The following is a 25,081-nucleotide window of genomic DNA, read 5'->3' as shown; positions in this document are numbered from 1 at the left end:
TATATATATATATATATAAACAATAGAATCTAGATTATTATGTCTGCTCAAATTTGGCCGCTTTTGCTTTTCATAATATTCCAAAATGTCCACACAACTATTTTCTGGCTTTAAATATATAAAACAAATTCAAGAATTTTAAAAAGGAAAACAATCAGGTCTACCTAAATTCACTATTTCCAATACCAGATTCATCGTTGTTTACCGACACATAAAAACTACGTTCCCTTAAATATGATCTAATCAAGACGAAAAAGGGTGTTGGTAACTGTTGTTTTAAGGTTTTCAGTTATTGGAACCATAGGCAATTGGAAAAGTCTTCCTAACACCTTTGACATTATATGATTTTAGCTTATTTTCGGGCTTATTTGTTTTTGATACCATTATAATTTTGGCATGTTTTCAGTGAGATAGATAGTGGGAAAATCTCAGTATAGAGTTGAAAAAGGTTGTTTGAAAGATTATTCCTTTTGCTGGTAACGACTTTAGAATTCTGGTTAATAGTAGGTTTCCATTGAAAATTCGTGAAACGAGAAAAGTTCAATTGGGAGATACATTTGACAAAGAATATAAAGAAAACAGAGAAGAGTTGTCCAAGGTTGTTAGAAAGATTATTCCTTTTGCTGGTAACGATTTTAGAATTCTGCCGTTAATTTCCACGATGAATCTGGTATTGGAAATAGCGAATCTATCTATATACATATATATATATATATATATATATATATATATATATATATATATATATATATATACATATATATATATATATATATATATATATATACATACATATATATATATATATATATATATATATATATATATATATATATATATATATATATATATATATATATATATATATGTATATATATATATATATATATATATATATATATATATATATATATATATATGTATATATATATATATATATATATATATATATATATATGTATGTATATATATATATATATATATATATATATATATATATATATATATGTATATAGATAGATTCGCTATTTCCAATACCAGATTCATCGTGGTTTACCGACACATAAAAACTACGTTCGCTTAGATATGATCTAATGAAGACGAAAAAGGGTGTTGGTAACTGTTGTTTTCAGGTTTTCAGTTATTGGAACCATAGGTAACGACTTTAGAATTCTGGTTAATAGTAGGTTTCCATTGAAAATTCGTGAAACGAGAAAAGTTCAATTGGGAGATACATTTGACAAAGAATGTAAAGAAAACAGAGAAGAGTTGAGCAAGGTTGTTAGAAAGATTATTCCTTTTGCTGGTAACGATTTTACAATTCTGCCGTTAATTTCGGCGTACCAGGGGCGTACAGGGGCTATGTCGCTATCAGATTTGCACCATGATCCATCTTCTTTTTGTATTGGAATATTTCTTTTAAACTTCATCATCTCTTTCCCTGCCAATTTTAAAAGCTTTGAATATTTGTTTTTGATAAAATCTCAACCAACGAATAAATTTGCTGCCGATGTTTCTAAAAAACCGTTCATAAGTAATGCAGTATATGTTGAATCTGAGTGGAAAGCATGCCGACAAGAAAAGCTGCACCGCGATGAGCTCGGTCATCGAGATGGTTAGAATTAATTGCATCGTATCCTTTTATGTTTATATATGATTAAAGGTTAGATGTGTTTAATATATCAAAAAATCAAAAATATATCTAACATAAAATTATCAAAACATTTATTAATTTGACTGGTAAAGCCATTAGCATTCCATTCCGCCATTATTAAACCTAAGTGTATATTTTAAGCATTCGGCATATTGTATTGATTTGTTTCGTTGTTGTTACTGATAAAAGTATGTCGTTGCTTATTTGTTCTGAAAACTTTTGATTTATTGTTATTGATAAGGTTTTGGTAAAATTGACAGCCATTGTAACTGGCAGTGTGGCAATGAATACATTTTGGCGTAGCGGTGGGTTATATTGCGCAATCCAACGATGAGTGGCCAAGAGCACATTTAGCACAATTAAAAGGCTTGCGACAATAAGATGCGGTATGTCCAAAATTCTGACATCTGTTGCATCGGCCAATGTCATTAGTCGTTTTTGCGGGTTCAATTTTAATTGTGGAGTTTTCAAAAGGAGTTTCCAAGGCGCCGATTTTGTTGGACGTCACTGATTCAATATTATGATGTGGTTGCTTTTGCTTACAAATTTTCGGTGATATCATTTTATTATCCTAAATCCTACATGTCAATCCGAAAGCAAAAAAAAACTGCTTAAATAAGTTAATTTCCCTTTCAAAATATTTTTCATCCTAGATCTTCCAAAATACAACAAGTACATTTGGGATACTGGGATATCTAAGATTAGAATGCCTCATTAATTCTTAAAATGTTACAAATAACTTCTTACATCTAGCTGTCAATAATAATTTTGACCAGATTTCCCATATGGATTGAATGCAGTGAGCTAAAACAATTTCAGGTACATTTTTTATAACTTAATAATATGTGCCACAAGTGGTACAGATAGGATGATACCAAGTGAAGGCTGGCTTATAAAATACCAAACAACGCACACTTATACATACACACAGCGCTTCAAACATTCCCAATGGGAAGAAAAAACCAAAACACAAAAAATAAAAAACCTATATATGAGTCTCATTACATTTTCCATTTATTACCCTCAAGTGATGATGATGGCATGCGCATGCGCATCCGACTGTATGAATGTGTTCACGCTAACATATTAGGAAAAACAACAACTCGAGACAAATTTCTTTCTAAGGGCGCAAGTGTTTATATTCATGCAACAACAATGCCCAAGCCTTAATATAGGCAACAAAATGTGCAACAGCATGTGACTAAATAAACAAAGTGCACCGAGGTCATTCAATCCTGAGGAAACGACATACTGTTATCAGTAACACAAATATATATATATATATATATATATATATATATATATATATATATATATATATATATATATATATATATATATATATATATATATATATATATATATATATATATATATATATATATATGTGTGTGTATATATAAATATATATATATATATATATATTTGTGTTACTGATAACAGTATGTCTATATCGGTAATGTTAATGGTATGGGGAAGGTTTTTTTCTACCATCCGAAAAGCTCGCTCACGTTATAATTGATAGGTATAAAAATTTGACCAGTCAATTCTTGATATTTTTCACCTTCCTGTAATTATCGACAGTTTTTATAACTACTCTAACCTGATCATCTTCTAAATATTTGTAGTGGAACTTATGGGCAGAGATTAATTTAGTTATTTCAGGTACCATTTTATTTATATCTCCAATATGTGGAATGAATATAGGCGTGAGCTTGAGTTGACCATCAATTTTTTTGCTTTCGTCTGTTTCAATAACATCGTTTGCCAAGGCGCCGATTTTGTTGGACGTAACTGATTCAATATTATGATGTGGTTGCTTTAGCTTACAAATTTTCGGTGATAAAACATTGTAGGCTTATTTTCCCAAGAACTGGAAGTTGAGAGGGCGCTGCCGATCTAGCAATTAAACTCACTACTGATTTCTCATGATTATATCATAAAAACAGGTCATATCATTACCTTAACAATTTTCAAACGATCAAGGTTCAAAGGAAATTGTTACAGGCATTTGGTTGCACTATATCACGTTTAAATAGATGTTCAGGGGTTTTGTTTCAAAGTTTACGTACAATAACTTCCGCATTTTCTCTTCACATATTTTCACAGCGGGTTTCTTTTGTACGTGTAAACATCATTTTTATACCCTCCACCATACTATGGAGGGTATATTAACTTTGTCATTCCGTTTGTAACTCCTCGAAATACTCATGTCAGACCCAACAAAGTATATATATTCTTGATCAGCGTAAAATTCTAAGTCAATTTAGCGATGTCCGTCTGTCTGTCTGTCTGTCCGTCTGTCTGTCTGTCTGTCTGTCTGTCTGTCCGTCTGTCTGTCTGTCTCTTGTAATCACGCTATCTTTCGAATAAATTGAGATAGATGGCTAAAATTTTGCACACATGTTTATTTTTCCAGTAGGCAGGTTAAGTTCGTAAATGGGCCATGTAGGTCCACGTTTTCATATAGCTCCCATATAACGGTACCTCCGGATTTTCGGTATTTTGATGATTTTAGCGACGTTATTCACCGGAATTGATTCAAATTTGGTATTTTAAGTTCCAAATGGATACTACACCCTAAGATAGAAAATTATCTGTGCAAGTCTATGTCTTCGTGTAGCCCCCATATAACGGTACCTCCCGATATTCGGTATTTTGATGATTTTAGCGACATTATTCACGGGAATTGTTTCAAATCTGGTATTTGAAGTTCCAAATGGATACTACACCCTAAGACAGAAAATTGTGTTTGCAGGTCCACGTCTTCGTATAGCCCCAATATAACGGTACCTCCCTATATTCGGTATTTTGATGATTTTAGCGACGTTATTCACCGGAATTGTTTCAAATTTGGTATTTGAAGTTCCAAATGGATACTACACTCTAAGATAGAAAATTGTCTGTGCAAGTCTATGTCTTCGTATAGCCCCCATATAACGGTACCTCCCGATATTCGGTATTTCGATGATTTTAGCGACATTATTCACGGGAATTGTTTCAAATCTGGTATTTGAAGTTCCAAATGGATACTACACCCTAAGACAGAAAATTGTCTTTGCAGGTCCACGTCCTCGTATAGCCCCAATATAACAGTACCTCCCTATATTCGGCATTTTGATGATTTTAGCGACATTATTCACTGGAATTGTTTCAAATTTGGTATTTTAAGTTTCAAATGGATTCTACACCCTAAGACTGAAAATTGTCTGTGCAGGTCCACGTCTTCGTATTGCCCCCATATAACGGCACCTCGCTATGTTCGGTATTTTGATGATTTTAGCGACATTATTAACCGGAATTGTTTAAAATTTGATATTTGAAGTTCGTTATGGGAACTACAGTCTGTGACAGAAAATTGTCGGTGCGGGTCTAGTTTCGAATTTGAATATGGTAATGGTTTATGACAAACAATGCATATGTATGTCCACGTCGTATAGACCCCAACATAACGGCTATATTCGGTATTTTTAAAATTTTAACAGAATTTTTTAAGGATTTTATTTTTTGAAAATTTCCAAATTCGTTGTAAATGGTGAAGGGTATTAAAAGTTCGGCCCGGCCGAACTTACTGCTTTTTAACTTGTTTCTTTTACTATTAGGTGTGTAACGTCTTTTTATTAGAGATTTAGTATCTTGTCTTGAATCCTACAGACAGTATAATTTATTTGAAAAAAAAACTTTGTGTTATCTTTTTATTAATCTAAATTAAAAAATATTATAAGTAGCATTTATTCATTATTATGAAACTGGAAATTTGTTGAAAGTTATGCATAAGCTTGATTAAGAAATAGTGTGATGTGATGGATGTCTCTTGTGAATTTGAAGTTTCAAATCTGAGTATGAAGTTATCAGTGCAACGTTCAATTCGTATATACTTTTAGAGTGGAATATTGTGATGAACGTAGGGCAATAACTTAAAGGACCTGCCTATTATAGTTGCCGGCGCTTAAAAATGCCACTGGCTGAAATTATGGTCTTACTTCCTGGCACTCAAAAATGCCAAAGGAGTTTTAATGCACTCAATAGTGCAAAGTAAAACAAATTGGTTTTATTTGAAGCCAATAGCTCGGCTGTTAAAATTTAATTGATTTATTTTCCAAATGTTCATTCTTATATATAAAATGTAACGGTATCCTTAATTCTACTTCCTTTTGATACACCGTCCTTAAAAATAAACAATATTTAATAAACATAAACATCTGTGTAGTACTAAACAACTGTTGAGTTCATAACAACTGTTGAGTTGTAAACTACTGACCGATTTTAGGGTTCTATGAGTGAATTTATTAATCGATCACACCACACCCTTACCCCTTTAAAAAAATAATTTTTATAATAAAAAAAAAAAAACATTTTAAAAATTATTTTGATAAGTACATTGAATACATATATATCAATTTTAAAATTATTATTACATAGTTTCTGTATTATATTCCACTTTTTTAATATATTGTTATGGTACATTTTGAGTTTGCCATCAATACATATCAATGAGTTAACACCATCTCTTTCGATAATTTTGTAAGGACCTTGTTATGGTGATTGACCCTTTTTTAGCTAGTACTCTTAACAATACGAGATCTCCGATTTTCAAACTAAGCGGACGTATCCCGTGTGCTGAGAAATTCTTTTTAATCTTAATCTTTTGCATTATAAAATGGTTTCGTAGTCATTACTTCATCATTAGGCAAGTAGGGAAGTTTACCAAAAACTAGCTCAAAAGGTGTGTATCCCTTATCTATGTGTGGGGTTGTATTGTATGAAAAAGAAAAATATGGTACCCAGGAATGCCATTCATCGTTTTTGGAATGATTCAAAAAAAAATTCTCTATGATGAACCTAAAGTCTCGGGATGGTAGGGTGTACTATTTGTTTAATATTAAGCAATTTACATATCTCTGACATCAATTGATTCGTAAACTTTGTGCCATTGTCGGATTTTAGGCTTTTAAAAGTTCCATAGATTAATATGAAATTATCCACTACAGTTTTTGCAACCGTTTTAGTATCCTTCATCTCCATGGGACAAACTACTATGTATTTTGTCAATACACACTGAGTAGTTAATATATATCGAAAGTTATTGGACATTCTTAGTGGCCCTACAGTGTCAATGTCTGTCTTTACTAGTTTTTCGTTTGTATGTCTAGTTTGCTTATGTAGTGCGCACTGCGGGCAATTTGTAATGTACTTTTTAATCATGCTTCCCATATTCTTCCATATGTAACGTTGCTTTAACTTCATGACTGTTTTTCTGACACCCATGTGGCCTCCATGTGCTGAATCATGGTATTCTTGTATTAACTTTAATTGTCTCTATTTGCTGCTCACTCTCTATGGATCATTGCATAATAATATTCGTAGTTTCCTTTTAACTAGTGTTTTAGCAACAATTTTTTTTTAAATCTTCTATCTTTATTATCTCGACTATTTTGTCTTTCTTACTCAACGCTAATTCGCTCGTACTCAAATTACGCATCTTAATTGCTAGTTTCTCCAAAGATGACTCGATGTCCGATGGGTTTTCGCTGCATATTACAGTTGTTGTATTATTCGTCAATTCTTTTGTTTCCTTCTCCAGGATTGAATTTTATTTTAATAGCATTTTTTATATCTGTCATTGATGTACAATTAATCCCATATTGAGATTTGTTCTGATTGGATGTTCTCTTGTTTTTTGTTTTTTATTCGTTGTTCCGTTTCCTGAATTCATTTTCTTACTTCGTGTTATTGCTAATATCCGATTTTCTTCCGTTCTAGTTGGTAGTCTGGACAGGGCATCTGTATTTGTATTCATCTTCCCTTTTTTGTGGACTATTTGGAAGTCATAGTCAGATAAGTCCATTCTTATTCTGGTCATTATTCTTATGAGAAAAGACGGAAACTAATGGTCTATAATCTGTATTACTGTGAATTTTCTTCCGTATAAATAAGGTCTAAAGAAGTTAATTCCCCAATGAATCGCCAGAAGTTCATTCTCTATTATGGGTTTGTTCATATCGTGTTTTGTTAATGTTGCACTCGCGTACGATATTGGCAAGTCCAATCCAATTTCTCCTTGTGATAGTATTGCTCCTAGGGCATAGTTCGAAGCGTCTGTAGTCAGTAAAAATAGTTTTGAGTAATCTGGGTTTTGTAGAATAGGTGGATTTAACAGTTTGGATTTCAATGTTTCAAAGGCTGTTTGGTATTGTTCATCCCATAGAAATTGTTTGTTCTTTCTTAAAAGGAGGTTTAAACTTCTTGCAATCTCCGCAAAATTTGGTATGAACCGTCGGTAATAATTGCAGAATGCTACGAATCTTTTTGTTTCATCAGCATTTTGAGGTTTTGGATACTTTTCTATGATCTTGTCTTTTGCTGGATCAGTTTTTATTCCTTTATCAGTAATAAGATGTCCTAGGTATACAAACAACCTAGGGTTTTAGTAAACAGCATTTACTTGCATTCAGTTTATGATTGTATTTTTTAATCTCCGGAACACATCATCCAAACACAATGATATCGTCCACATAAAGAAAAGCGGCTGTGTCGAGACCAGTTAGTGCTATGGAAGCTATTAGACGATATCTTCAACCCGAAAGAAAGGCATTTAACTAGGTAATGTCCATTGCCAGTTGAAAATTCAGTTAGTGGACGTGAATTTTTGAAGACCTATTTGGTGGAATGAGCTTGTCATGTCCAATGTAGAGAAATATTTGGCTCTACCAGGTCTATCCAGAACATCTTCCAACCTTGTCAGTGGAAATTTATCGTTGATGATTTTATCATTCAACTTTGGAAAATCTACTACTAGGCGCCATTTTTTACTATCATTGGATTTTTTCGGTACTACTAACAGGGACGAATCGTAAGGACTCACTTAATCCTCTATGACGTCATCTTCAAATAACTGTTGTACCTATTAATCTATTTCTTTCGTTTGTGTTTCTGGGAGACAATAATTTTTAATGTACACCGGGCTATTGTCATTTGTTTGTATGCGTTGTTCGTAAAAGTTGATGACATTTATCTTTTCACCAGCAAAGTGGAAAATGTCTTCAAAATCATTTATAATCATTCCAATGCTTTCTTTTGCATGTGGATCTTCAGTTCCAATATCTACACTTTTCAGTAAAGTGTTTAATCGATCTGTTTTATTTCGTGTATTTTCATTATTGACGCAATATATATTGTATTCATTCAAACTTTTAGTATTTAATTTCAAATTGTTTAACTTGACTGGTTTTTTCCGTTATATATTTCGATAAAATATCGCTTCCTACCATCCCATCTGGAATTGGGAAATCATTGTTCACTATGTAAAAATGCTGTAGATTTCAGGAAAATATTGTATATTATTAAATTCGGACATCTTGGATCACATCTTCTGTCATCCGGACTTCTAAGTTTCCCTGTTCCTCATAGGGCAGTGTTCTAAAATTGTTGTTGCGGCTTGGTTGATATTGGTATTTTTTATTATGTTCATGATATTGATCTTTGTTGCATTTACAATTGCTGCATGTACTGCACCCGTAATTATTACTACGTCTTTCGTTAATGTTATTTGCTTTGTTTGCACATTTGCACATTATCGCGAATATTCCTTCTGTCGTTGTATCTAACATTGCTATAATTACTGTTATTATTTTGAAATTCATCTTTTTTATTGTATCCCTTATTAAATCTTTTGTTCTTGCATATTTAATCCTACTTTGATGGCTCTCCTTACCATTAACCACGAAAATGATCTTATTCTGTATGTCAAGCGTCTTCTCTGCGACCGTACATCTTTGCGCAGCCTCATTCAGCGTTTGAGGGGGGTTGCCCAACATAATCGGTTTATAGAGTTCGTCTATTCCTTTCATGAATACATTTAATGCTAAATTGTCGCTAGCCTTGTATATAGCATCTCTCGTTTCTGGAGAAGGTTTTGAAATCCAATTAACTGGTATGATAATACAGAAATTTTCTCTCTGAATTCATTTATTGATAAATTTCCTTGATTTTCCGATCCTAACCCTAATAGCACCTGTTGCAATGTTTCGGGGTTGGGGTATGCAGTAATCAGTTGTGGTTTTAAGTCATCAAATGTGGAAGGTCTATTGGCTCTACCCAAAGTACATCGCACCTCATTTGATAATTTAAAATTGTAAATGTATTTAACGAATGTTTCCTTGTCGTCTTCTTGCAGGAAACTATGCAAAAGGTCAGCTTGCTCACTGAATTCATCCAAAAACTTGAGTGAATTTATTAAGCGATAAATCGATTACACCACAATATCTTCCCTACATTCGATCTATCTTATTTTGATTTGTTATCTTTTATATGGGTTTTGTGCTAAACAGGGCATCAAATAAATACAAACTTCCAAGGAATTAAGGGAGTTTTTGGACAACAATACCAAGCGCTGGAAACTTCAAGTAACAGAAAGTGTTTAAATCAATGTCATCTATACATGAAGCGCAACGACAGCAATAAATGTTTTGCCATAAAATTGTCCACGAGTTTAATTGGACAAAAACCAAACACATGTGTTACAAATGTCTAAGCCACAGAAAGGAAAAGAAATGAAAAACAAAAAATAATAGTGAGAAATGTTAACTTCATTGAAATATTTTGCTCCACTTAAAATTGGAAAGCTATGAATACAGAGATAACAACATATATTCTATTAGCAACAGCCGCAGGTCGCAACCTTGCAAGGAGAATTTGTCCCACTAAGCGTTGCAAAGATCAAAAATCACAATTTTTTTCTTTAGTATGCAGCTCAACTTTTAAAAGGACATATTCGATATTATCACCAAGTGGAGAACTTTGAAATATGTTATATCATATCACGATGAAAACATGTGCCGAAATAACGGTATGACAGAAGGAGACCACAGATATCAATGTGGAGTAGCAGCAGTCATTTTTACTGTGACTTATGAAACAGTTTCGGCACAATTTCTGGCTGCAACAAACTGTGGTACGAATTGTCGCGAGATGTCAAAATCAAGAGACATAAAAAAAAAATATGAAAAAAATAGTTTGTACATGGATGTAAATGTCATAGAAGTGCCACAATAAAACTCACATTAATTAGAGAGGTATGGGTTCCACTATAAAAAATAGTAGCAGTTTATCTAACTAAAAAAGTAAAGTGTTTTATGTTCGGAAACATAAATAATAATTAAAAGCTTTGGGAATGCAATATAACCTTAACTGATCGTTTCTCCTTCAATATACACGTGGACCATGTATGTTGTCGGAAATAATCAATATTTACGAAAATAAATTGTGGATCTACAACTTTACTAAAGTTTGACTCTATTGAAGACAATTTATGCAAAGTCTACAATTGTTAACGATCGCAAATGTTGCTATCCAGAAACTTACATTTCCTTTTTTTGCAGACTCCTCTTAAAAAGACGTAATCTGCTCTAAGATATCTGATTCAAGGATAAAATAGTGGCGACGAAAAGCAAAGTCATTGCAATAAAAACTCAAATCTTTACCAAAAAGAAAAACTAGCTTGTTAGTAGTCGCAATATAAAAAAAGTTCATTACATAAAAAAAGCTCCAAATTAATAGCACAGACCTGAACTTTTTTGGTACGTCCGTCCTCTTTTCTGTTTATTCAATTAATGACAATAATAATACATAGTTGATCGTATTTGTGCAAACAAATAATGACAAGTTAAGTTATATTTAGGAAATATGCTTATGTAAAATAATATATATCCGCTCATAGTCATGGGAACGAAGTTGGCAAGTGTAAAAAGGTCTGTTGTCAGCAAGTTCGTGTTGGCGCATGTTGGCTGAGGTTGATGCCGTATGTTGGGGTATGTTGGGTTGCTAACGTAACACGTGCTTACAGGTTGCGAGTGTAAGAGCAATAATAAATGATTAGCTGCCGAAAGCTATGTAAGCCTCAGGCAATCACCACTTATTGGAAATGTTCTCACTACGATCCGAACTGAGCGGAAATAGTTCCAGGGAGGATTTACGGAGAAATTCCAGGACCATGAGAGTGAGTACTCCCTACGATATGAACATGGAGAACATAGTCTCCGAGAAGGTTTGTAGGGTTACAGTAAATATCACCCTGCTACTGCACCCGGACGAAAGAACGTACGATCTGCTTACTCTAAACCTACAGAGGATTCTTGCAGGTTTGTGGGAATTTGTGAGGCTGACGTAACACCGCGATTTAATTGCGCAACAGGAGCCGTCACATATATGACTTTAGATGCATCATAGGACGACCGAATGTCTAAATCGCAGTACAGGACAGAAGAACTTGTAAACATCGTCAACTTAAAAGCGCGGACGTGGCTGTTTCGACAACATGGGTTAAGAATAGCGCGCACTGGAACGGCACGATCTGCCAATCGGAGTCGTACAATGAGAGTTGAGGCGATGGCGACTGCTCTGCTTATGGAGAGCGATTGGGTGACACGATTAACGGGAATGGCGGAAGACTTCGTCGCGCGTGAACCTGATTCACGGACTGCAACTGCATTGATCAGCGGATAAGACTGCGTGAGGAAGGGTTGGACCGATGAGTTCGCGAGTGAAGCAAGCTTTTTCTTACACCGGAAACATCTCATCTTGCTACTGCAGATGTTATATTTATACCCGGGTTGGAGATAATTAGTGCACAAATTTCTATTTAAAAATTTAATGACTCCTTTTTTGAACGCGAAACAACGATACATTGGGTGTAACCCGGAGAAGAAATAACACGCTTTCATTTGATGGTGCTAGTTTCCGATGTTGATGAAGGAGAAATGGCCGCGGTTATATTCTCTTATGGTGTAAACTGTGGTCAGCAATGTGACCAGATCTAAAAGAGTGTTGCAGGTAAAACAGCATAAAAATAATGCTAAAAAATGCCAAACAAAAAAATAAATAACTAAAATGCCAAAAAATAATGCTACAGTTAGTTATGTTTGCAACACTATGTGTTAGGGGTATTACAAGTTTGGTTGGGCCAAAAATGATGTCACATTTCCTAATGTTGGCTTCCCACTTAGGAAAGTACATATTGATCATCCAATCTCGCTAAGCTGAGCCGATCTAGGTATGTAAATTTGCAATCACGCTACAGGTCACAATTATAAACCAAACGACGCGGAATTTAGCATGGGGCTACACCTTAGGACTGAGCAGAAGCTTTCCAATTTAGTTTGGATAATATTGAGCGGGTGAAATAGACCATAAGCATTGTTTAAAAAAAAAAACAATTTTTCCATTTAAACCGCAAATATTTTTAAACCCGGTAAAATTACAAATAGACGAAAAGGTAAATTCTGACCGTTACGTAAATGTTGATAGTGAAGATATCGTATACATAAAATGCTTACATCTCAAAAATATCAACTGATTTTGACAAATCTTGTCAATTCAGAATGCCCTCTTGATAGGAAAGAAAAAAATCTAGACAAAAACGCATGAAAAGATTTCAATAAAGATGTGGATATTGAGCTTGTAATATTTTCTTATATTTTTCATTTTTGTTTTTTCATTTTGACTTACAATATTGAATTTTTTACTCGTTACAACACTATAAAGTTAGAATATTATATATAGGGCACATTTATGGCCCGATCCTCACGAAATGTTGGATGGAGGTGGGGTTAGTGTCAGAATAGAAGCCTGATGTTTTTGGAGAAGATCGCAAAATATTCAGGTGTTCAAATGGACCCAAAACTGAAAGTTTTCTTACACGTCATAATTATCGTCCGATCCTTAGGAAATTTTAAGTGGGAACTCGGTATAGGCCCTTCCAAGCATTTTGGATGACCATCGGATAACAGTTAGCGGATAGAATGGGCCCCAATTTTTGTGGGAAAAAATACCAAAATGTCTATTCCACCGAAATGCTGAAAGTGAATTCCAGGCGAATTAAGAAATACACGAATGGCGCACTTCTGATCTTTTTACAGCAATTCATATAGAGAAACCTTAATTTACAAATATTGTTCTGAATAGCCAAAGCATGACTCTCTTTTCTTAAGCTTTAATATAGCGCAAATTCTATAAGAATATACATTAATTCGGTCCAAACCATGAAATTTTTTACAGATGACAGGTTTTTGAATGATAGTAATATCGTTCAAAATATTCATGTAATTTAATTTTTTAGATTTAAGAAAAATTGGATTTATAAGAAAGTACTAAAATATAAGAAAATCTTTAGACAAAAAAATGCTTAACTAATAATTTCAAAAAGCTAAGAAAAATGCTAAATGAAAATGATGCTACTAAATACAAAAAATAAATGCTAAATTTAGCTGCAAAAATGCTAAAATGACCACAATGGTGGTCAGTAGTCATTTCACCGACGTCCTCCACAGTATGAGGAACATTTGTCTCCTGGGCATCAGTAGACCCTTCATCCAGAAGTCTTTCCTCAGCAGACATAGAGACATCCTCATAATCTTCCAAGTAAACTGGTGGAAATAAAGGGGGAGAAGAGATTGGCCTATATTCTAAATATATTTTAACAAATGTATCTATATGTATCACATAGGAAGAATGGTGAGCTTAGAAACTGGGCGTCTTACAATACCGTGTTCAGTTCGAATATCTGCAACACGGACACAACCATCTTCACCGGGATATATATGAAATACGCGACCTAATCTCCAAATAGTTGGTGGTAATTGTTCGTGGTGAATAACTACTAAATCGTCTACCTGTATATTTCTTTCTGGGTATTTCCATTTGAACCGCTTATGTAACGAGTATAAATACTCTTCCCGCCATCGAATACAAAATTGTTGCGTAAGTGCTTTGAACCAATGAAACCAATTTACAAGGCTAGGTGGAGTTTCTTCGATTAAGTGTTCAGGGGGAGCTAGGAGGGCAGCACTTATAAGAAAATGACCGAGGGTGAGAGCAACTATTTCCCCAGCGTTATCTGAAATGGGGCGTAGTGGTCGTGAATTAAGGCACGATTCTATTCCAGCTAGTACTGTATATAATTCTTCAAACTTTTAACACCTGCTTCCCATAGACCTCCCATATGTGGAGCACCTGCAGGCATAAATTCCCAAGTCACTTCTTGAAAATCGATTGAAGAGCGAAGTGCATACTTATTTTCTCGCATTAAAGTTCTGCAATTCTTTTCAATCTCTCCTGATGCAACGAGAGCAACCGCGATGAGCCATGAAACGTTGAAACGCTGCTAAAAAGGATGCCGTATATAAAACCGATGTTGCTTCGAGATGAATCGCCTTCGTTGTGAAACATACGAAGACGCAAACTAACCATTAGTAATTTCACACCCCTGCCAGTAAAACATTAAATCTCAAATGGGCCTGCAAGTCCACTCCTATATTTGTAAATGGTCGAAGGAGGACAGTTTTTTTTGGGTGGCAAAACCGCCATAATCTGTTGACAACATGGTTTTTTCTCCAAGCTACACGTTTTACAGTGGCGAATGATTTTCGGAATAAGAGTTTTAATTCTCGGAACCCAATATTCGATACGAATGTAGTCAACCATTCATTTACCCTATGTGCCACAAAGGTTGTCCAGGTGCTCGGAGTTTTTCGTAACTACGACAAAACCATTGATAAGTCGGTCCAACAATAGAGTTCGCTAATAGGAATTTCAATCTCTTCCTATACCGATTTAAGAAGATCCGATGCTAAAACAGCTCCACACAGTTCTAAGCGAGGTAACGATACTGATCTAAGGGGAGCGACCTTTGTTTTCGACGTTAAGAAATGGGTGTAAATTCACCGGTTGAAATTGTTATACAGATGTATATAGCTCCAGCATACGCTTTTTCCACACCTTCTGCATAATTATTTTGGTACGACAATGAGCTGTGCCAATCAACCAACGGAGTCACAGAATGTGACGATAATGGACGAAACTTCCCTCTTTGTGTACTTAGCTTTCTTCGTGATGGGTGTGACGCACAAATAAAACTTAAACTTTAAAATGAGCATTCCATCGAATATCGAATGGTTTAGAGATGCTAGATTCAACAAGGAATGAAGTTGAGCATCGACGAGCTCTTCAGGAGAAAACCGAGAAAGAATTGACTTATGATTGGAAGTTTTTTTTCGAAGCTCAAATTTAGCTGTAGCTACCGCAGAAATGAGCTCATCTCGAAAAGCTATGGCAGTGTATAAATCGTGTGAACCAGCCAACACGTCCACGTACATGAATTTAAGCAAAGAAGGCTGCGAGAAGAAATTCCGATTCGGTATCACCAGCTAATTGCACAATTGATGCCAAAGGTTACCGTTTGTAACTTATAATCTAGGATAGGATCTGATGGCAGGTTGTGAAAAACTATGCGCTGGAGACAGGAATGTTTTGGATGTACACAATTTTGTCGATACATCTGAGTGATATCACAATTATAAAAGAATTGGAAAATTCGCCAGCGTAGAATTAGCAATACCAAATATGCCTGAAGGATAGGACCAATGTGGAGAATATCGTTAAGACTTACCCCATTCGGATTAATAACACAATGATGGGGAAGATTACATATTACCTGTTTATCTAAAGGAGCATCAGAAATTGGTTTCATAAAATATTATCGTATGACCTCATCATAAAAAGCCTAAATGCCGATCTACGCAAAATTGGACTTTCAAGACGTTAAAACTGGCTCAGTACGCTAGAACGAGATTCGCAGGCAGTCTACACATAAGATTAGGGGGCAAGGAAGGTAAATTGCCAGAGATTTGTGGAAGAACGACCAAACACAAGAATTAAGGGCAGAACCGATTCGAATAGAACAATTTCTTTTGGCAGTAGCCGTTACTACACAATTGACCCCAGACACATTGGCTACGATTGGTTGTGCTGGCAAATTTAGTCGGCGTTGGAGATGTTCAGTAAGAAATGATCCTTCGGATGCAGGATCAATAATCGGTCTATCTGGAAAATATTCACCGTTATGCAAAATATTAACCATAGCAGTTCCTATGATCACCTTACGACTTTGAGCCGTGTGATAAACCTGATGCTGAGAAATCGTTGGGTTAGCACCACAAGATGTGGAGGCGATGTCCGAATTTTTGGGTGCTAGAATCTGTAACGGTGGAGAGGGGAAGAAGAGGAATTAGATGCTGATGTAGGACGGTGTAGGAGAGTATGAGTGCTAGAACAATTATCACCGAATGTCCTTTAGAAAGACAATTCCATTCTTCTTAACGATGCTTACTATCTCATCCAATGGGAGTTTTCTAAATTTAGGACACGACCGCAGGGAATGGCTTTGCTGAGGACATAACACACAAACAGTTTTGTTTTTGCGTTGTGGACTTAGGAACAAAAGAAGTGTTCGTGAAATGTGAGCTCATTCTCTTCTGGCCTGTTTTATTAGATTCCAGCCCATTAGTATCCCGCGAACAATCTAAGGAATTCTGGATTCGTTCTGATATAAAGAAATCCAAATCTTGCCAAGAAGTCAAAGCAGACTTATCACTGATGCTCTGTTCCCAGAAAATGACAGTGATTCTCGCCATAGCTGACAAAAAAACCGTAAAATCCCCGCTGAAGGGTCTTGAAACCTGAACTGGTCTCGTGATCAATGAATGGTAGATCAAAAAGGAGTTTTAGATGGCTATGACTCGTTTATTGTCATACCGATTTTTAAGAGCTGTCAATGCTTGGACGAAACTACGTTGAGTTAGTGGGAATATAGATACGATTCCTTTGCTTTGGATTGACGAACTTTGCCAAATTTTCGATTTATATATCGGAGCTGTGCGAAGACCTGAACCTGCGTAGACAATTTTTTGTCATATTCTGTAGCATCCATTACGAACTTCAAATACGACATTTCAAACAACTTCTGTGAGTATTGTACCTAAACTCGTCAAAATACCGAATATAGGGAGGTACTGGCATATGGGGCCCACACGAAGACTTGAACCTGCATAGACAATTTTCTGTCACAGACTGGAGTTTCCATTACGAACTCTAAATGCGTAATTTGAAAAAATTTTGGTAAATAACGACGCTAAAATCACCAAAATACCGAATATAGGGAGGTTCCATTATATGGGGGCTATACGAAGACGTGGATCTGAACAGACAATTTTCTTTCAATTTTGAACAATTCCGATTAATAATGTCGCTAAAATCATCAAAATACCAAATATCGGGAGGTACAGTTATATGGGGACTATACAAAGACGTGGACCTGCACAGATTTCTGTCTTAGGCTGTGGTATCTATTTCGAACCTCAAATACTAAATTTGAAACTATTCCGGTGAATAATGTCGGTAAAATCATCAAAATACTGTACATCGGGGCTATATGAAAACGTGGACCTACATGGCCCATTTACGAACTTAACATGCCTACTGTAAAAATAAACCTGTGTGCGGGCTGAGAGAGTACCCAGAGAGAGTTGTAGAGAAATGACTTGGAAAAGCTGCCTACGGTCCGAGCTGTGCGAACGTAGGCCCCAAGGAGAGTTGTAGGGAAAATCTTCAGACCAGGAAGGCTTTCTCCCTACGGTCCGAGCCAAGCGAACGTAGGCTCCAAGGGAAGTTGCAGGCAACCTTTTAACCCAAGAATGCATCTCTCTACGGTCCGTACTAAGCGAACGTAGGCTCTCTGGATCGTTTGGCAATTTGCAATTCTAACTTAAACATTGCCGCCCACCTTGAAACATTGGACAATTTTACAATAATTATAAATATAAATTAGTTTGCAATATTAAGTATTCTCGTATTCGTTTGTACCAAACTGCGTGGAGTCAATATAATTCGTATTGGCCATTTAATTTATAGTAGCAAACAATGTCATTCGACGGATCCCGAGATCCCTTTGACCATAAATTAAATAGAATCAACAAGTTAAGAACTTAATCAAGTAACTTAATGGTAAGAAGACGTAAGATCAGTTTCTAGTGAGCGTGTTTCATATTTTGTTTATTAATTCATTTGTAAATGAGTTTATAATAATCAAACCAAAAACCGTATATTGTGGCATAAATAATAAAACCAATTAGCCGAACCATTCCATCATCGCCGGGTGAACCTTAACAACTCGATCTAGCCCCAATGCCAAATTTTGTGAGTTTTCTTCCCATTTTCTATTACAAAACGATTGAGGTACAGCTGAACCTCTGCGAAATCTTTTAATCGGAGGAGACAATATTGAATCACCTAAAAGATTTTCCTTTTTTTTTCGAAATGCAGCCTAGAATTAAAAACTTGCATATGCTTTGCTAACAATGGACCCGTTAGGATCCAACCGAATACCGTATTTTGAGCTACAAGTGACCCTAGAACCTTTTGATGAGCTCCCTCTAACACTATATGGGGATACAAATCAGCACCTATCAACAAATCTACCGGACGACTGTCAAATAGGTGAGAATCAGCTAATGGTAGCTTGGGCAATTGATCAAAGAGATTAGACCGAACAGCAAATGAAGGCAAGTTTTCCGAAATCTGAAGGAGAATGAAAGCGACTGTCTCAAGCTTAACCGAAGAGTGGTGCCGAGATCCAAGACAAAGTGAACAAATTTTCCTGGATATGGCAGAGAACAAAACAGAGAAATATTTTCAAAGAAAATAAATTCCACTTCAACAAACAGTTTCTTATACCCCACAGCAAAACAGGGTTGCTAAAATACATAACCGCACTTTGGTTGAAAAAGTAACGTCTATGGTTGGCAACCCTTGTTGTGTAAACGTCATTTTTTCGTTGTGTAAACGTCCGTAATACAATTAAAAAAACAGAAGTTTAAAATATAGTTGGGAGTTTGAAGTGTCAAGTTAATATCAAGTAAATGGTAATAACAGTGAACTGATTGGAGTAGAGCTCCATCAAACAGACGAAGTTTGAAGAAGAAAAATATTCGTTTTCAATGTAAGCTGGCTATCAAAGAAAATGATCAAAGCATAGATTGCGATGAGTGCGACAGAGAGTATCATGATGTATGTATTCAGTTAGATAAACGCCAGTTTAAACGTTTGCTAGAAAATGAGAACGAAGAATTTGTTTGTCATATTTGTAACAACATGAAGCGCAACAAAAACAATATTTCGGTCAAAGATTAGTTGAAGGACATTAAAGGGGAACTCAAGAAGCTGGATCAGCTGAGTGTTATGCATCAAACGAATACATTCATGTTCCAGCAATATAATGACATTCTCAGAGGCGGAGCTGAGAATAACCGCAAATTGAACTGGTGCAAAAGGAAAACAATCGCCATTTTAAACTTTTTATGTATATTTTATTTGCGTTCATAATTTTTTCAATTTATTTAGAAATGGTAATCCAATATTTTGAACATTTTGAAGAATTTAATATAAAATTATACAATTTTGTGAATATTTTAGTATGATTTTATAAAATGCCAGAAGTATTTTACCAATTAAAAAATTCAAAATATATATAAATGTCTTGCTGAAATGTTTTCTGCACTTTCGGTTGCTGTACAGGAAACTTGGTTTTCTGATGATATTGTACAAATTTATAATGCTCCAGGGTACAATGTGGCCCGTTGTTGTAGATCTGATGGGACATCATTATATATTTGTGATAACGTTAGATTTTCAATACAGCAATGCAAAAGCCTATTGTGTTCCATTTTCCTGATATAAGAATAAATAATAAACCATTGCACATTTGCCGTTTTTACAAGTCACCTAAATGCTGTGAAACCATCTTTTTAAATCTACTTGAAAATTTACTTTCAAATCATAGACGTAATCCGTGTATTTTTGTAGGTGATGCCATCATTGATGTTTGAATGCAAAACTCTGACGGAAATTTAAATAATCTGCTTTCTACATATGATTTTGAAAACTCTCATAACCTGGTCGCTAGACTTTTGAATAACAGATCTATTTATCCCGTTTATGTAAATACACCGAATAATGGATGTACTGATTCTGTTGTGAATTAAATTTCTGATCATAATTTGACTTTCGTTTTGTTTGATCGGCGTGTTGAATTGTACCATCTCGGAACATTCTAGATGTAATTACTCCAAAGTACGGTCCTATTTACAAAATCATTTATCTACAATAACTTTATCGAATAACACATCAGATGACGCAAATTGTCTGATGTCGTGTATACATAAGGCTATCGACTTTGGTACCCTCAGATTTCGGAGAAGGGAAGATTTAAGGGGAAAATATCTCCTTGGGTTAACGGAAATTTGAGAAATCCTTTTTAGATGAGAGAAAAATTATTAAAGAGAAGAAGAAAGAAACCTAATGATAGTTTGATTGCTCAGGATCTTAGAAGAATTAGCAAAGTAATAACAAATTAAAAAGCAGTCATTTCTGTTAAAATTTTAAAAATATTAAATAGAGCCGTTATATTGGGGTTTACACGACGTGGGCCTACATAGGCATTGTTTGTCATAAGCCATTACCATATTCAAATTCGAAACTTGAAATAAACGGTGAGTAATGTAGCTGAAATCATAAAAATATCGTATATAGGGAGATACAGGTATATCGGAGCAGTGCGAAGACCTGGAACTGCATAGACAACATTCTTTCACAGGCTGTAGCATCCATTACGAACTTCAAATACCACAAATCAAACAATTTCGGTGGGTATTACACTATTTTCCCTCTTAGAGTGTAGTATCCATTTCGAACTTCAAATGCCAAATTTGAAACAATTCTGGTGAATAAGTCGCTAAAATCATAAAAATGCCGATTATTGGGAGGTACCGTCATATGGGGGCTATACGAAGACGTGGACCTTCACAAACAATTTTCTGTCTTAGAGTGTAGTATCCATTTCGAACTTTAAATGCCAAATTTGAAACAATTCCGGTGAATAATGTCGCTAAAATCATCAAAATACCGAATATAGGGAGGTACCGTTATATGGGGGCTGTACGAAGACGTGGACCTGCACAGACAATTTTCTCTCTTTGGGTGTAGTATCCATTTCGAACTTCAAATACCAAATTTGAAACAATTCCGGTGAATAACGTTGCTTATATCATCAAAATACCGAATATCTGGAGGTACCGTTATATGGGGGCTATATGAAAACGTGAACCTACATGGCCCATTCACGAACTTAACCTGCCTACTGGAATAATAAGCATGTGTGCAAACTACTAGCCATCTATCTCAATTCATTCGAAAGACAGCGTGATTACAATAGACAGACGGACAGACAGACGGACATCGCTAAATCGACTTAGATTGTTACGCTAATCAAGAATATATATACTTGGGTCTGACATGAGTATTTCGAGGAGTTACAAACGGAATGACAAAATTAATATAACCTCCATAGTATGGTGGAGGGTATAAAAAAAGGCATATAAGCAGTCTCAAAACGTATATTATGAAAAAAAAAAAAAAAAAATAAAATAAGCGATATTCATACTGATCCTAAAAAACATGGTGTTTTTTGAACGGAACTCTTGGAAGAAACACAAAAAATCAAATAAAGTTAATAAACTCCTACACGAATACGTTTTTAAGTGATGCGGATACCACTAACAAGATAAATATTTTCTTTTTGGAGGCCTTTGAGAAGTTGAGAAGAGAACAAATATTATCTAACCCGTATAATCATTGCAATTTGTTGCTCACTTTGACTCATTGTCAAAGCAAATTTTCTCTTGCTTTCACGTCTGATGTCGAGATTAAGGAAATAATAATGAATATCAAACAAGGTAATAGTTCTGGTCATGATGGTATCTCACCAAAAATTTTGATCTACTGGTTCCATATTTGGTGACTATTTTCAATTCCATAGTCAGATCTACCATTTACCCAGAAATATTAAAAATTCACAAGGTAATTCCAAAAGAAAAGATTTCTGATGATATTAATAAGTTTCGGCCAATTTCCGTTTTACCTCAGATAAATAGCATATTTGAAAGAATCTTATATGACAAACTCAATCTTATATTAAAACCACATGTGGTTTGATTATCAGGTTGGGTTTAGGAAAGGTTGTGGAGCGGAAGAAGCCACAGTGAGTGACATCAATTCTATATGTCGTGGATTGGATAGCAGATATAGTGATGTTGTAGGCAATTTTTATGACCTTATTAAAGCTTTCGATCTTATTGATCAAAAAAATTTTAATTGAAAAATTAAAGTATTATGGAATACAAGGGGGAGAGCTGTCTCTATTGAAAAGGTATTTGCACAACCGAAAGCAAATCCTGGAAAAGAGAATTAGTGTTAATTTTGTGAAATATGGGGTTCCACATGGTAGCTTTCGTGGTCCATTGCTGTTTTCTATCTATATAAATGATATGAAAAATCTTGGACTATCTGCTGTTTTTATATCCTGACGATATTTGTCTACTGTGTCCATTCAATTATGAAAATGGTGTCAAACCATATATAGAACGGGATGAGCGTTTATATTTGTATACGCTCGGATAAATAAGCATTTATTAATTCTGGAAAAACTCAACTTAAAAGATTTAGGCATCATTTTCGATTCAATGTTTTTGTTGATCGAAAGGAAATTCGTGAAGTCAGTGTTGTATAGTATTTAGGACTTTTCTTGGAAAGCAATCTAGTGTGGAACCGACATATTGAACATATAAAATCTAAAGTGTCGGAAGCCATTGGGCTGCTTTATAAGTTTAATCAAAAGACTAAATTTCTGATATTTCAATCGCTTATACAGAGTCATTGCAATTATTTGGTATAAATTTATGGTTTCAATAAAACTTGTCCATTGAAAAGTCTTCGAAGGTTGCAAAATAGAGCTTTGAAAGCTGTCGCCAATTTACCCATGAGATTTCCAACGATATGCTTATATAAAAATATTTTCCAACTGTGTTACCTATTATGTTCAAATGTGTACATTGTGTAGGACATCATACAATATCATTTTCTTATAGAAATTCGTAATCCGAATCAGTTTGATGTAGCACTCTGTCGTAGTGAAACTTCAAAACAAAGAATTGAATATTGTGAAAGCTTTTAACAATTTACCCCAACAAATAAAGTCATTAACAACCTTATCAATGTTTAAAACCCAATTAAAAACATATAATGCGTAATGTTGAAGAATTTCTGGCATAATAATTTAATTTTTGTTTTAATTATGTACATTTTGAATTATGTATGAAAACATATGATTTTTTTGCCAACTTGCGGCGCTGAGGCCACATTTAATGTAATCATTATTTATAATATGAAAATAAAATATTAAAAAAATATAGAGTGAATCAGCCTTAACAGCAACATATCTTATAAATAGAAGCCCCTGCAAATCTCTTTCTGACAAAAGGACATTTGCCGAATTGTGGCACAAGTTTAAGCCTAACATTTCAAAAGTAAGAGCTATTGGATGTAAAGCATTTGTCTCAGTTGCTAAACAGAAGAGAAAAAACAGGATTCAAAATCACAAGAAATGGTAATGATGGCTTACACGGGTAATGGATACAGATTGTGAAAGCCAAAGAGTTATTGCAAGAGATGTTCGTTATATCGAAGACTGTTTTCCTTATTTGCAACAGATTTAGGAAAAAGAAAATCTTCAATTGTTTATAAGATCCCGCGGCAACGAGCAACAGGGGAATGTGTGGAGAATCTCGTTCCTGCTGAACATTTCAGCAATGATGAAAGTATTTCAGATGATGAATTGGTTTTTGCAGAAAATGATAACGATATCGGGCTTAATTCAGAGAGCCCGAATTGACTATGATGAGACCTATCCACCGGCGCCGAAACTTAGTACACTTCGGACAGTATTAGCGGTGAGCGTTAAGAGACATTTACATTTTCACCAGCTTGATGTAAAAGCTGAATTTCTTTAAGGGCATTTAAACGAAGATATTTACATGGAAGTTCTGGATGGATTAAACGCTCCTAACAACCAAATATGAAAGATACGTAAGTCGATTTATGGTCTTAAACAAAGCACAAGATGCTGGAACGAAAAATGTTTTTGATCGAGTTTGATTTTAAGAAATCCTTACATGATCCGTGTCCTTATACAATGTTTGTACTTGCTACGATATGTATCATTCAAAATGTCCGATTGTGGACCCCTACAATATTACTTGGCAACGAAAATTGTATATAATAGAAGTAAAGCCATCAGAAAAATCACATTGAAAAAATTTTTAAAAAATTCTCAATGAAAGGGTGCAAACAAAAAATTCCAAAGGGTGCAAACAAAAACTCTAATGGAAAAGTCATTGATTTGTCCAATAGAAACCCAAGAGTAAACGGTCAAACCATATCCTGAATGGAACAGAGTAAACGGACAAACCATATCCTGAAATGCTTAGAAGCCAATGTATTTAATGTTAAGCGTCCGAAGAGGCATATGTTATCAAATAACGTACATGGATAGATTTCAAAACAGTCCAGGCGAGATAAATTGGTCTGCATTTAAAAGAATTGTTCGCTACATTAAAGGAATTAAAGAACTCGACATGGTTTACCAAAATAATTTTAGTGATGAAGAGCTTATTGGGTTAATAGAAGCCGATGGGGCTCCAGATA

Source organism: Musca domestica, unplaced genomic scaffold, assembly GCF_030504385.1.
Source record: "Musca domestica strain aabys unplaced genomic scaffold, Musca_domestica.polishedcontigs.V.1.1 30, whole genome shotgun sequence".
Taxonomy (NCBI): Eukaryota; Metazoa; Arthropoda; class Insecta; order Diptera; family Muscidae; genus Musca; species Musca domestica.
This window is presented reverse-complemented; position numbering follows the sequence as displayed.